Source organism: Oryctolagus cuniculus, chromosome 8, assembly GCF_964237555.1.
Source record: "Oryctolagus cuniculus chromosome 8, mOryCun1.1, whole genome shotgun sequence".
In the NCBI taxonomy this organism is placed as follows: domain Eukaryota; kingdom Metazoa; phylum Chordata; class Mammalia; order Lagomorpha; family Leporidae; genus Oryctolagus; species Oryctolagus cuniculus.
Window position 1 is genome coordinate 120,884,359 of NC_091439.1, and position 14,323 is coordinate 120,898,681.

General features: G+C 41.0%; 1 protein-coding gene and 1 long non-coding RNA gene across 37 annotated transcripts in view; both read right to left on the bottom strand.

The window, feature by feature from the left end:
* Positions 1-11,506, bottom strand: part of LOC103347521 (rho GTPase-activating protein 20) — a 74,105-nt gene extending 62,599 nt beyond the window's left edge. For 6 of the 30 annotated variants that reach the window (XR_011378513.1, XR_011378512.1, XR_011378504.1 and 3 more), the window contains exons 1-5: positions 11,104-11,500; positions 9,134-9,328; positions 7,061-7,153; positions 5,611-5,730; positions 4,799-4,847 (exon numbers count right to left, since the gene is read on the bottom strand). This is a non-coding gene — a long non-coding RNA (rho GTPase-activating protein 20). Of the gene's footprint in view, positions 1-1,822; positions 1,845-2,455; positions 2,923-4,798; positions 4,848-5,610; positions 5,731-7,060; positions 7,154-9,133; positions 9,329-11,103 lie in introns of those variants that run through there. The other 24 variants (XR_011378501.1, XR_011378500.1, XR_011378490.1 and 21 more) reach the window with 12 other exon arrangements.
* LOC108175735 (tolloid-like protein 1) overlaps positions 11,140-14,323 on the bottom strand; it is a 302,561-nt gene continuing 299,377 nt past the window's right edge. For 4 of the 7 annotated variants that reach the window (XM_070048144.1, XM_070048142.1, XM_070048140.1 and 1 more), the window contains 2 exons: positions 12,437-12,548; positions 11,140-11,256 (listed from right to left, as the gene is read on the bottom strand). The gene's annotated coding sequence lies outside the window, so the exon portion shown is untranslated. Of the gene's footprint in view, positions 11,257-12,436; positions 12,626-14,323 lie in introns of those variants that run through there. The other 3 variants (XM_070048143.1, XM_070048141.1, XM_070048138.1) reach the window with 2 other exon arrangements.

Sequence of the window (14,323 nt, forward strand, 5' to 3'; positions counted from 1 at the left end):
AGAGAATCCCAAATAAACCTGTGCCCTACAGGTCCGTAACAAGGAATTCCTGTGGTTTTCAATCTCTCCGTTTCTGGTCATTGTTGTACCTCTATTATTTTAACAAAAAGAATGTTGCTTCCTGAGACTAGGTGCCATTGCCATAAGCATCTAAAAATTGGAATGCGGATTTGCAATCAGCAATAAGCGAAGGCTGCAACACGTCTGAGGATCATGAGAAAGAAAAAGCTGAAATTCTGTGGAATACACAGTTAGCAGAAATGTGCATACGAAAGATTCTGCTGGTGTGCACTTGGCAGTATTGAGGATCAAAAGTCTGTGAGAGCATTTCAGGCATGGAAAGCCAAGACACTGTGGCAAAAACATAGTCTACACGAACGATCTCTGTAGACCCCAGTGGAAAAAAGTGGCAATCAAAGAAGAGTGCACTTATCTCTAAAGGGAAGAGAGAACTTCCACTTTGCTTATGGCCTTGTCCATAGGGGAAAAAACCGCTATAATCCAAAAGTTTTCCTTTTGAAATCTGTATTTATGAAATAAACGTTTTCTATTAAAAAAGGCTTCCATAGCCTAGACAGCTCATTTCAAGAGCCTCGGGTGGTCACTGACGTCATCCATGAGAGTGTTCATTGTTAAATTAACAGCAGAATTGGAATCCCCTGGTACGAGTACTCAAACAATATATTTCACTTTGTGTTTTTATGGGGGTGCAAACTGTTGAAATCTTTACTTAATGTATACTAAACTGATCCTCTGTAAAAAAAAAAAAAAATATCAACTCCCAACTTGACTCTCACTGGGATTAAACATGACAATAGGTCTGATCTGATTTCATCATCATTTAAAAAATATCATCTATTATTTTTCACTTTATGTTTCTGTGTGAGAGCAAACTGTTGAAATCCTTACTTAATGTATACTAAGCTGATCTTCTGTATATTAAGATAATCGAAAATGAATCTTGATGTGAATGGAAGGGGAGAGGGAGTGGGAAAGGGGAGGGTAGTGGGTGGGAGGGACGGTATGTGGGGGAAGCCATTGTAATCCATAAATCGTACTTTGGAAATTTATATTCATTAAATAAATGTTTAAAAAAAATTAACAGCAGAAGTCACTGTGCACTGACTCCCCATGCAGGACCTCTGTCCTCAATGAGTTGTATTGAGAGTTAACTGTAAAACCAGTTTTCAAACAGTTTGTGTATGTGCATATGTGTGCGTGTGTGTATGTGTGAAAATTGTTGACATCTTTCCTTAATATAGAGTTGGTCTTCTATGTACAAAGTTAATTGAAAATGAATCTTAATGGAGAATAGAACTGGGAAGGGGAGAGTGAGGGGGATGAGGCATGGGAGTGTGGGTGGGAGGACTGATATAGTGAGAAGAATAACTATACTCCTAAAGTTGCACTTATGAAAATTTGTATCCCTTAATAGATAGATTTTAAGAATAAAAAAAGAAAGTACTGAAGATTATTGAAAATTTCAGAGTCTGACTGTTTCTAACTGGCTGTGTATGAAAGGGAGCATGTATCATAAAAGAGAACATGTAATCTGGAACAATAGTATCAATCTGCCTGGTTTTAGTGCAAGTTAAAGTAAAATATCGAAAGCAATCTTCAACTGTGAAGTTCTCCATACATATCTGCTGCTAATTCATTCTAAGTAAAAGCAACAGGCATGTCTTCTGCCTTTTCAAAGGAAAATTAAATCACATACCCCTGATATTCTAAAGCAGTTTACATCTCTAAAGAGTATTTCCATTCAACTACCACACTGCCCTCTGTAAAGAACACTAAGATGGACACCACAGCTGTCACTCACCAAGCTCTTAAAACATGGTTTCAGAAGAGGGAACACAAGGCAATTTTCAGCCTATCACATGTAAAACAAAATGACACAGCGATTGGTAAAGAAGTCATTGTAACGTGGTCCCCTGTTAGCATGACAATTTACATAATAGGGATACATTGATTCCCACTTAGTAAAATGCTTCCTATCTTATCTAAATTAGTGTTCAAATTGGGAGGCGAGGGGAGAGAAGTGCTAGACAACATGAAATAATGCTGGACACATCCACAAACATTTCTTAACATCACCCAGGCTTAGATATAACTGGTTGAGTTGGGACCATGTACCAATGGGGCTCTGTGGCCATAATAGGTAAAACCAGTTAGACTGAGCAGAACACAAAACTCTTTCATAAACAGGACAGCCTCTTTCGAGATCTTTTCAGAGAAAACTCTTTGCCATGAAGCCAAGGAAGTGTCTCCCCTGACAGTACAAAGCCTGCTCTTTTGAGCTCAGTAGCACTAAACCAAAGAACAAAAGTAGCTTCTCATGAAACCAGCACCAAAGTCAGGAATTACTTCCTCTGTTTTAAGGAAAACAGGACAGAACTCCTCCTGGGGTGACCAGTCTGCTTAAATGATCACAAGTAGTACAGGAAAAGGCTACCTTGCGCTGGGGACTGGCGGATGACTTCCAGAAGCTCTGACAACATTACTTTCCATGTGTTACAACTCTAGACTCTGTCGACACTATTCAACAGAGACCATGAACAAGTCCCTGAAGACTGTGGGTTCCGCAGTAGTCAAGATCACCCATCATTGTGATGTCAAGGTTCTAAGGCTCATGCCATAACTGACAAACTCTCAAACTGATATAGTGGTTTTCTAGATTTTGGCACCATCATTCAATTCTTCAAAATTAAACTGAGATGATGGTTCATTTGCATGCAGTTGTAAGAAACACAGAGAGATTTCAGCAACCTTCCCTCCAGTTTGCCCAAGCGGCAATATATTTCAAAGCTATAGTGCAATATTATTTCTTTGCATATTTTAGTATAATTATATAATTTTTTATACAAAAATAATATGTACAACATTAAAATGAATACATGATTCACCCATTTTCTGTTCTTGTAGCAAAACCCCTTAGGCTAGGTAATGTGTCAAAGAAAGAAGTTTACTTGTCTGACGGTTTTGGAGGTTGAAAAGTCCAAGAGCATGGGGCCCCACTGACTCAGCCTCTTTTCCTGGCTTATAGACAACCATCTTCACACTGTGTCCTTGCATGGCACACAAAGAGAAGGAGGTAAGGGCTTCAACAGGAGAACTGGGTGGGTGGGGGAAGAACTCTGACCATAGCAGTCTATTTTCACTTCTGTCATTGAACACTGACCTTTCGGCCCTACATACCAAATGGAGAGATAGTATCAATGTGATGCTGTGTCAATTATAAGGTTATTTTAACATATCACAAACACAAAATTCTTTTATTCAATTTCCCCCCTTAAGTGTTTAAATGGGTGATCTCTCACATCACACATAAGGGTGTTAATTGTGAAATTAACAACAGGAGTCACTGTGCATTAACTTCCCATGCAGGACCTCTGTCCTCAAATTGTTGGATTATGAGAGTTAATAGTAAAACTTGTTTGCAAAGATTTACTTCATTTTAATGTATTAAGTGGAGGATGTTATCTATGTCTCATAAGCTATAGTAATGTCTAAGTGCTCACAAAGGATGCACTATGCTTGGGTTCTTCAAAGTTGATTTTCTCAAATATATATACATACATACATACATATATAAATTAAACCTCTAAAAAAGTAAATGGTGATGAACTATCTACACAGGAAAGAAGGTTTTGTAGCAACACTGGCAGGAGGGCTGCAACCAAACTAAGTAGTTTTTGAACCCCCCCTCCTTCAGCATTCGCCATGTAGAGGGTGCTGGTAAAAGGAGTTATTCTAGAAGAGTCTCAGTGTCTCCACCTGCACAACAGAGATGATAGTGCACCTCAAAGGATTGCTGCAACTATAAAATGGGATAGCAGTATAGAAAATTTAGCAAGCTAACTCACAGAATAATTCTTGCTTAATACCAAGGCTGCTTAGAAAAGACAGGGAGACATTATTTTCCAAAATAGTGAACACTATCATGGATGTTTGTCCATGGCCAAAGAGAAAGGAGGGAGAATATGTCACGCAATCAAATCCACTGAGCAATGACAAAACGTCAAGCTTCTTGCAAGGTAGTTTATATATAGCCTCCCCTTGCCTCAACATCAGCTTCTGGGGTAAAAATTAGTAATTCCATTTGACAGGTGGAGAAACTGAAGCTCAGTGAAGTTGTGTGACTGGGGGCCAGATACCTAACAGTTGGTAAAGTGAGAACTCTCTAAGTCCTAAATCACACAGTGTTTCCATAGCTAAGCAGTGTCCCCCACCCCCAAGACAAGGGGAAAATATCCTTGGTATTATATACATATGCATGTATATATATTTTGCAGAATCATCTTCCTGGCATGTACCCGGGGCCTCAGTATCTTCTGCAGCTGGATTTGGTGAGCCCTCACACCCATTCATCCTTCACCCTCACAGGGCTGCTTCTGGACCCCTCGGCCTCTGTGGGCAGCTTGTTGATAACTCACAGGCAGCCAGTCTGTATTAGTGCCCAGATATGCTTTTAGTTGCCTGTTACCTTAGGCAGCCAGCCACACCTTGGCATCAGACAGGCTGGGAATAGCAGTCAATACCAAGAAAAGGTTATAATCAATGACTCTCCAGATGTCTACTTGTGCTGGCAGTTATGAGCCCTTGGGAGAACCCTTACACTCCCCATATGTTCTGGTCTCCCTCCTGAATCCCTGTAATTATCCTTTCTCATGTTGGTCCTCTGAACACCCTCATCTTTGCCTCCACCAAGGGAAACATCCTCAGTAGCTGATATCAAGCACCTGCTCCAGTGTTCCTTGCTGCCCTCTGCTGGCAAGAATAGGAAGTCATATTTTACCTCTCAGGACCATGGCACAGGGCAGGTACTTCATTGAGATGAGTCAATTCTGGAACACCAAATTGGAAGTGCTGTCACAAAACTAAGTCCATAAAATGAATACTATTTGAGAACATTTTTGAACAAATCAAAACCATTGTAAAATATCTAAGTGCACCCTGAAATGCTGCTTCTAGCTGCATCTGTCCTCTATCTTTTCATTCAAGGCAGAGTTCCAACATCACAGTGGAAAATCAGGCTCCCAATATTAATCATCATTCCCATAGTTTATAGAAATGAGCAAAAGAAATCACAAAATGGAGGATAAAGCGATAAAGCATATCCTACTCAGCCTTCCTAAAGAAACGATTAATGGTGATGATAATATACACATTAAATCAGATCTCCTAGTTCCCATGTCTGTTTCTCAAGTTGATTGAAACAGAGTAGAGGGGGATAGGATAATACGGTAAACACAAATTAAACACACAATTTGGCTACAAAAATGCATAAAGGAATGAGAGAAGAAAATCATGATGGAAGAAATGTAGTGATGCTATGACTATAATACCCTGGGCTCATAAACTACTCAAGGCAACGTCTCACGAAAAAGATTTTCTCACAATACTGCCTATTGAAACAGTGCTGAGGGAGCAGGGTGTTAGTTACTCCATTCCTTATGTCTTCATAGAGTAGACTGGCAATTGGATACACAAATATTGTAACTGCCTGGTCTTCACTTCTCCAACTTGGAATGAGATGTACATAGCATTCTATTCTTCTTGCAGCTAAGCTTGTGTGCTGATGCAGGGGACCCTCTCCTGTCACCTCACCTCTGGGAGGCAAGGGCAGATGGTAAAATAGTAGGGTCTTTGGAATTGGGACTGGAGATAGATTATGGATGTTTGAGTTTTGGCAAACTACTTCATATTTCCGCATCTCAGTTCTTATATCTGTAAAAAGAAGATAATGACTTTCAAAGTGTTGTGATGAAGTGTGAGATAAAGCATGGAATAAGATAATTCAATCCCTGATGCCTGCCTGACCCACAAACAGCACTCCAGAAACCCTGGAAGTATTCTCTCAGTGTCTAGATATGGTTTCTCTGCTGCTCTGCTGGATGGTTCCCCCTCTGGGGCTCGCTGGGTATCAGAAGAGCTGCTTTATCACAAAGAAATACACACCTACCTCTTGGCTTCCAGCAAGTATATCCATATGTAGACAGTTTTCAAGGGTGTTTGAGATAGTATTCTTGCATGGACTTAGGTTAGGGGTTGTCCAGTTTATACTTGCAGGGTTTTGGGTACACAGATAATATTCTAAGACAACATAGATTCAGAACGGGTGTTTGGCTCAGCAGTTAAGATGCCAGCATCTTCTACCACAGTGCCAGTATCAAGTCCCAGATCAACTGCCCATTCCACCTTACTACATATACTCCTTCTAGGAGGCAGGACTGCTGGCTCAAGTGCCTGGATCCTTGCCACCAATGTGGGACACCTGAGCTGAGTTCTTTAAACCTGGCATCAGCCTGATCTACCCCCTCACTACTCCAGGAACTTGAGCAAAGAACCAGCAAATGGAAGAACTCTACTTATTACCCTCTCTGTCTTTCAAACACAGAACATGAATGACAACTGAAAAAAAGATTTTGATCTGGTTAAGTCCCTTTGTGGAGACAAGTTGCATACCAAAGGGCACAAATAAACATAGATGAAAATGTATTTCATACAAATAACTAAAAATACACCATGTTTCTCTTATTTAAAAATAGATCCAATGATAGAGGACAAAAATAGGTAACATGGTAACAAAAGTTGACTTGGGTTATCAGAAGGTCAACTCAGTTTCCTACCTAGATGGTTTATTATGATCTTATTGCTGGGTCACAAGGTTTTGGCCAGACTGGAACACAATTGTCAACACTCATAGACACAAGGTAGCTTTTCTATGTACACTTTAAAAACAGGCACCAGCAAATACTGCTGGCTTTCAATGATGCAGAATGGAAGGATCCCTACTGTTCCAATTTTACAAAATATAAATAAAAAATCTGAAAGAGAGAGGAGAGTATCCATTCTACAGTTATTCCAACATAAATGCTTATTATGGTGATAGTGAACAAAATTACTTGAAATACAATTTCACATATTTCACAGATTATTTACAAGTAATCAAAACAGAATTCCTCAAATTCCTCAAGGACTCTCTGGATCTGATGCTCATTTGAATACTTTTCTGAGTAGATAGAAAATTCAGTTTCACACCAGTCACAGATCTTACCTGATGGATTCTTTAAGCAAAGAAAGATTAAGATAAAGGCTTCTGTCTTCTGTTTCCTTCCATTCTTTAGTCAATCATCTAATAGTGGAATACCTGAGGAAAGTGTAAATAGAAATCACACAATCAGACATGGGTAAATTTTGAAAGCATGTGAAGGGAATCTCCTGTGTCCTGGACACTCAATTGCTCAAAGGATGCAAAAGGTGAAAAGAAAATGGTTCAGAAACACTTTATTGGATGTGCTGTTGGGAAGCCACAGGATGAACTTCCTTGGCTGGGGAATGAAGGGAGGGACCATGGAAATGTCAAACTACAGCACAACTGGGATACCCATCGAGCCCACAGTTCAGCTTCCTCAGTAATGCATGACATTAAATGAAATTACTCAAATAAAGAACCTAGAAACAACAAAGCAGTGTGTTACTCAGTGTGTTAATATTCTTGAATTGAGAAATCCCCCATGTGAACTTCCTACTCGAAAAGCTGAATATCACAGTCTTAGTGAGCTTGAAGAAATTCATCTTAATTTAAACCTGACAGCATTAGTCACACCTGGTTGGGAATTTAGGCGTTACAGCGTAGCATTCTACCACCATTCTGTTCTTTCACATACAAGACATGGGGAAAATATTAAACACTACAATTGAAATGAAATTGCAAATGGAAGCAGAAGGGAAAAATGTCTCTGTGGGAATATGTACCCTATGATGCTAATGGTCTCTGAGCCTATATTTTAAAACAGGGTCGTGATAATGATCAGAAGAAGCTTCACTGCATTCTAATTATAAAGGCAGCTTCCGTTCAGCACGTATGTTTATATAGTGAGAAAATGATTAACAAGACAGGTGTGGAACCCTTGTTCTACTATGAGCCTTTTTATACACTCTAAGCAAAATACTACATTTTTAAAAACCTTCCTGCCCAAGTTTTCAGATCAAAATTCTCCCAGATAATACCTCAAAGAAATGGCAAGCTGTGGTTTAGAAAAATATGGAATTGACATAAATTTGGAGAAATCTCCAACGTGAGATGGTATGGATGAAAACAAATCATGATATTTTTCAAGAGAGCTTAAACTTGAAAGAAATCAACAACTCTCTGAGCTAGGGGAGTCTTCAATAGTGGTGCCCAAGAGTAAATTGTGATCTGTTACAAGGCTGGCAAATGACAACTACTGGGTCAAAAACAGGTCAAATACTTAACGTTACCCATGGTCATTCACTCACACAATATTGTCTCTGACAGTTTCAGGCTACAAGGTAAAGTTTCGGGCTACCCAAGTAAAGTGAAAGATAACAACATGTAAAGATTCTTTTTCTTGTCAGTCCTCCCCCCAAAATAGTTAATGATTTACACTGTACTAGATATTATAATGTCATCCAGAGTTGGTCTAGAGTATGCAGGAATATATGACCAGATGAAATGGAAGTAATATACCATTATACGTAAGGAATGTGAGTATCTTTGGAATTTATTATCCACAGGTGAGTGCAACCGATCCTCAAGGACCAGAGAGACAACTGTACTCTCTGGCTTGGCCATGAGACATGGCAAAAATGGAAACGTTGGCGAAAGGTAGTGTGAATGATTCTGAGTTAATCTTAAGAGTCCAGGGTAGCCACTAGCCCTCCAATGGCAGAATGAGAACTGTGAAAGAGACCCACTCTAGCTATCTACAAATTTGCATGAGAAACAAAACACTCATTGAGTCAGCCTGGTGTCACAGTGGGTTAAGCCACCATTTGTGATGCCCAAGTCAAAATGGTGGTACAAGTCCCAGCTGCTCTGCTTCCAATCCAGCTCCCTGCAAACGTACCTGTGAGACTGATGGCTCATTGCTACCCATGTGGGAGACCCGGGGGTAGATCCATGATCCTTTTTTTCAGCCTGGCCCAGACCTAGCTGTTGCAGGCATTTGGAGGAGGGAACAGATTTTTGATATCTCTATCTATCTACCTATCTACCTACCTCTCTTTCTCTATCCCCTCCGTGTGTGCATATATGTGTATATGTATGCATATGTGCATCACTCGGACTTTCAAAAAGTAAACAGACAGAACAAAAAATACTTACTGTTGATATTCTCTGTTTGAATGTAGCAAAATCCAAATTTCATGGGTGAGTATACTCTGCTTAAGCTTTCCCATAGAGGCTGGCTTCTCAGATTGACAACACTAGGAAAAGCATCTCACTCAAAGTTCAGGTGTGGTTTAAGTCTCAACTTCTGATGTTGATGGGCTCAACTGCAACAGGTGTTCATTCCTCTACCTATGATAAGAAAAACTGAGTGATAGCTAATCCAGACCAGTGGCCCACCACACTCTTAGAATGCTGCATTTTCTGTGTAGAGCAATGTGTGGATGTCAGCCGTGACTCCTCAGCTTTTGGTTTAAATGTCTTCTACATAAGGGAAGCCTCCCAGCACAGGAGGTTGAGACAAGTTTGCTTGATGTTGCAGTGGATTAGTCCACCACCACTTGTGATGCCACACTCCATATTGGAATGCTGATTTGAGATCCAGCTGCCCTTCTATCTAGCCCCTTACAGAGAACCTAGAAAAGCAATGGACTATGGTCCAAGGACTTGGGCCCCTAGCTACTTACGTGGGAAGCCCTGCCGTAGTTCTAGGATCTTAATCTGACTTGGTCCAGTGCTGTCTATTGTAGATATTTGGGTAGTGAACCACTGGTTTTGAGGTATACATCTCTCTCTCTCTCTCTCTCTCTCTCTCTCTCTCCCTCTCCCTCTCCCTCTCCCTCTCTCTCTCTCTCCATCCCTCTCTCTCCCTCTGTCCATAGTCATTCTAAATTTCAACTAAATAAATAAAATAGGACATTGAAAACCCCACAAGAGTGTACAGCAACACATAGATGATATAAAGCTCTAAGAATTTGTGCTAAAGATGCTAGCTGACAGGGAATGAACAAAATGCATGTCAACCTTTAAAAATGTCATTTCACAGAACGCCTAGTGAAACACCTCATGATGTGAAAAGGCATACAGAGCTTTCATTGCCACTTTTCCTGAAATGATCAAGCTCACTAACGTCAATAGCTCCCTTACTTCATAACGATTTTCAGGGTCCACACATTTGCAATGAGAACCCAGAAGCTGCCCTTGCTCTCAGGTTTTCAGCCTTTCCTGTCATTCCTTTTGCTACCTTTCTGAACCCAGTTTGGGCTGTTTTAAAGGTGAATGGCTCAGCTAAAGCAAAACCGGTGCTACAGAAGGAGCTGGAAACAACAGACTGGTTGGCATCTCCGACTACTGAGACCAACATTTCATTCTAGGGCATTACTTTCTGGACTTCACTTCTAGATGCACTACTATAATTAATCATATATGTAGTAATAATAAGATCATTGCTTTGCCAAATATAGACAGGAAAGACTGACATTTAAAGTGTCATGGAGTGTTTTGGGGAAGATCTCATTATTGCCATTGTTTACCAAATTGACATATAATGTTTCAGGCAGTCTCTGCTTTCTAGAAGAATTTTTTAACATATTTCATAAAAAGACTACCAGAATTTTTATCTCCATGTTTTACTAAAACACCATGCCTGCTTTCCTTCTGAATCCACGTTTCAAGTGTTAGAGGTACTGAACAGCCCTAGAGTTCAACTGAATGTTTCAGTCTTAACAGAGCTCACTGAGGCTATTTGGAAACCTAGATGTCTGACTGCTCCTAATCAACGCTACTTCCATTTGTGTATGAGTAATTCCCTTATCAGCAAACTCCATTTGTTGGGTGATCTGTTCTAGCCCCCTGAAATCCCACTAGGTAATTCCAACAACTCTCAGGTTATGGTGTTTCATAAAAGCATTCCTGTAACCATCATTACATATTGATATCTATTTGTTTAGCACTATGAGATGAAGGAATGCAAGAGATTCCCCCCTATTCTTAAAAAGCACACAATTGGATTAGAACCGTAATCTTGGTTAATACCATAATTATTTGGCTATAATTATGGTTAAACCACAATCTTGCATAATTACAAACAGAAAAATATGCATAATTAAATGAACCAGTTTGCTTACTGCATGATCCTCAGTCACGTATTTTCCTCTTTTCAGATCTCAAGTTCCAGAGAGGCCAGGACCTTGCTGAATTCGTCCTGGCACTTGGCACACAGTATTCTGCACACTCACAGATGCTCAATAAGTCATTTTTGATGAATGGATGTGCATTTGCTTAATAAAGGTGAAGATTAAATGAGTTACATACATGAAGACCTTAGGACAACATCTATTATTAAGACATTAATATAGTAAAATATTGGCCGGCGCTGCGGCTCAAAAGGCTAATCCTCCGCCTGCGGCGCCGGCACACCAGGTTCTAGTCCCAGTCTGGGCGCTGGATTCTGTCCCGGTTGCTCCTCTTCCAGGCCAGCTCTCTGCTGTGGCCCAGGAAGGCAGTGGAGGATGGCCCGGGTGCTTGGGCCCTGCACCCACATGGGAGACCAGGAGAAGCACCTGGCTCCTGGCTTTGGATCAGCGCAGTGCAGCGGCCGCAGCAGCCACTGGAGGGTGAACCAACAGTAAAGGAAAACCCTTCTCTCTCTCTCTCTCTCTCACTGTCCACTCTGCCTGTTAAAAAAAAATTGAAAAAATAAAATATAAAAAAAATTATAGTAAAATATTATCAAATGGATAAGATTTAGAATAGAGATTAGAATAGACATTCTAAAATTTATTTTAAAGTGACCTTGGAAAAAATAGGTGATAACAGAAAGAATACACCTTATGACACTATTGATGAAGGCAATGTATTAAGCATGCTGTTTAAATACATAAAGACTAAAGGTGTATAATAGCACTGCAATCCAACATTTGTTAAGCAAAACCCAAATAACATTTTTTATTTCAAAATAATGCATACTTTAAAACTGTTGTTAGGAGAGGAAGGGGGATGTAAATTAACACTTATCTAATCAACTGAAAGTATCTTCAGAGTTATTCAAAGACTCCCGAAGTAACTAAGAGGAATGCTCTGATTTCATAGCAAAGTATGTCTAGAATGATGCTCAACAGTATAATGTTCATGGAATCATGAGCATTCTCCACCCAGGGTGACTGAGACCTTCAGAAGTTTACACAATATATTGGGAATTTCATACATTTAAATGAAGTATGAGTATCATAACGATACATGTCAATCTAGGAAAGCATCTGCAATCATCCTTTATAGGTAAAAATGTGTCTGAACAATTGATTAAATGGGCCATCTAGTATACCACGCGTATATGAATAGTTAAGTTCAAAATCCAATGCTATAGACTAAAAGCAATTATGTTAAAAGTATCCTACCTAGATAAATAAATGACAGACTCACTAGCCTTTCTAGCCATGATGACTCTCCAGGAGAACTCACCTCAAGCAAAGGAGCTCCTCCATCTCTCTACAGAAATGAACAGGAAATGCAAGAAGCAGCACCTGCTGCAGAGACCCAATTCCCACTTCACGGATGTCAAGTGCCCAGGATGCTGTAAGATAACCACGGACTTTAGCCATGTGCAAATTGTAGTTTTGTGTGTTGGCTGCTGCACTGTCCTCTGCCAGTCTAAAGGAGACAAAGCAATGTTTACAGAAGAAAATTCATATCTCATAAAACATACCTGAGAAACAAATGGTACTTCATATGAATCTAATTCCAAATAATTAGGACTCATGTGGTAATAAAAGGAAATTTAGGAGGAAATTACCAAAGTAGGATAGTCTTATTCCTGCCAAACCGTTCATCATCATAGTCTGATCACACTCAATATCAAAGTGCCATCTTTCAAGGACCCCAACCACTTTTTTTTTGGACAGGCAGAGTTAAACAGTCAAAGAGACACAGAGAAAGGTCTTCCTTTACTGTTGGTTCACCCCCCAAATGGCTGCTACGGCTGGTGCGCCGCGTCGATCCGAAGCCAGGATCAGGTGCTTCCTCCTGGTCTCCCACGTGGGTGCAGGGCCCAAGCACTTGGGCCATCCTCCACTGCCTTCCCGGGCCACAGCAGAGAGCTGGACTGGACTGGCGCCCCAACCAGGACTAGAACCCGGGTGCTGGTGCTGCAGGCAGAGGATTAGTGAGCCATGGCACCAGCCTGACCCCAACCACTTTTAATATATGAGGTGACTCCCACCAGTTCCTGAGCCGAATACTTTGATAACCAATCCATAACACACAGCAACATATTCCTTTACATTGTTCAATTATCTCTAATTTTTGAAATCTATAGGGAAAGAAAGTGGTTTTCCATCTGCAGGATCACTCTCCAAATGCCCACAGCAGCTGTGGCTACACTTGGCCAAATTCAGAAGCCTGGATCTCCAGCCAAGTCTCCTGGGAGGGTGGCAGAGTCCAAGTATTTGAATCAACAATGGATGCCTCTCAGAATGCGCATTAGCAGCAAACTGCATTAGAAGCAGAGGCAGAGGCAGGACTGAACACAGGTACTCTGTGTTCACTCTTCTCATGCCCCACATTCCACCATCAGCACATTTCCACCACTGTTATTTTGTATCTCCTTTCAAAAGCAAGAAAACTTGCCCCATACATGGTCAAGCTCTGGTTTTCACATTCACAGTACTTGGTCTTGGGTTCCAAGATGGCGGAGTAGGGAGGGAGCCTACTGCTCTAGCCCAGGAGAAGATAGCTTTAAAACAAGTGGAGAGAGTATAGTCTCAGAGAAGAGTTAGGGAGAAAACAGCAAAGGAAACACTACCAAAATTAAAGGGACATGGTGGACATACATAGATGGTGTGGGTGCCCAGGCTCAGGTCTCCAGCAGCAGAGCCTACACACCAGCATTGGAAAGGGGGGGGTGAGACCAGACTACAGCAGCCCAAGCCAGTGGCAAAAATAGCTGCAAGAAGAACCTAGAGGGAACCCAGCTTGGAACCCCATGGGGGATAGTGTACCGGCTAAACTAGAGGAGGGAAATGAAAAAGGACAATCACTTTACAATGGCATCCTGTAACAAGCCGATAGAGCAGGTGTCATTTTGGACATATGTAACAGCTGTGCCAGCTCGTGTCCATGCCCAGCAACTAGTTGAGTGCAGACCCTGACTGGTGGGGAGAACTAACAGGGGGATAGGAGCCTGTGACTATGTGAGGCTTCTCTACTGGGACTGTGAAAAAAACTGAGGGAGTGTGGGAGGGAGCATGGCTCGGACTCTGGGCACTCACACTGGGAGACTCCACACGCTCAGGGCTTCCTGGTTACCTGGAGAGAGACATCGCTGGAGAATCTGAACTTACACTGAGGACT